We start from the raw sequence: 1,095 nt of genomic DNA on the forward strand, positions 1-1,095 counted from the left end.
AGTTTTTCCTCTCCACTGTCGCTACAAGCATGCTTAGTGTGAGGGATTGCTGAAGAGTCAATGAGTCGATGCAATCAGCTGGTTTTCCTGGTGTGTTTGAATTGGCACTATACAAATAAATTAAAATTTAGATAAACTTAATTTTAATGGCGAACGCTGAAGAAACCATGTGACATCACCATAACCTCAAAGGGCAGAATAAATGATAATATATTCATTAAATAATATCTAATATCTTCAGCTCTGATGAAGAAAACAGCAAAGGAGAAAAGAGCGAGCAGCGCCGCAGGATCAGAGGGAGAAATAATCACCATGGAAACATTGAGGGAAAACTTAGAGCCAACAAAGGAAGGAACATCTGGACTCCATAAACCAGAACACCAACAGATCGCAGACCAGGAGGGTTCCAGGACACCTGGCAGTCCTCCCACCACAGCCTGGACCCGGCTGTCTTGTCCAGGTCCAGGTCCGGTTCTGCTCAGCTCTGGGTCACTGCAGTGCGGGTCTGAAGGTCAACTCAGAGTAGTTAACAGCATGAAGGCAGCCGCCAGGATCAGCACCTGCTAGTAAAGCCTGGTTCCTCCAGAGGAACATCTGCTGGCTACTGCAGACCTGAAGGTGGAAGCATCCAGACTCAGCTTCACCCTGAAATATCTTCCAGAGGGAGGAGGAAGCTCAGCGCTGATTGGTTGCTGCTCATGTGAGGTCATTCAGTGAGATGATGATGCTGCGTTCCTCGTGGGAATCATTGCGGCTCATCAGAGTCATTAGCATCCCGGCTCTGCAGCCTCGGCCACCGGTGCAGAGCTTAGTCTGCAGTGGCAGCAAAGCCACTGGCCGTCATCAGGGAGCTGGACTCCATCCTTCTGGCATTTAATTCCTCTAAAATAATCACAATACTTCTGAAATAGTTTCAAAACATCAACATATTTATTTTTATTCTCTATCACTTTTAAACAGATTTTAAATTTACAACAAAACCCCAAAAAAGGAGAGGTCTATATGATCTAGATCTATGAATAAGAAACAGTGAAGTAAAACGTCCATTAAACTGAAGCCTCCATCAGCAGGTGGGTTTAAAGGAGGAGCCGGTTC

The sequence above is a fragment of the Cyprinodon variegatus genome, unplaced genomic scaffold, assembly GCF_000732505.1.
Source record: "Cyprinodon variegatus isolate N-32 unplaced genomic scaffold, C_variegatus-1.0 Scaffold1417, whole genome shotgun sequence".
In the NCBI taxonomy this organism is placed as follows: domain Eukaryota; kingdom Metazoa; phylum Chordata; class Actinopteri; order Cyprinodontiformes; family Cyprinodontidae; genus Cyprinodon; species Cyprinodon variegatus.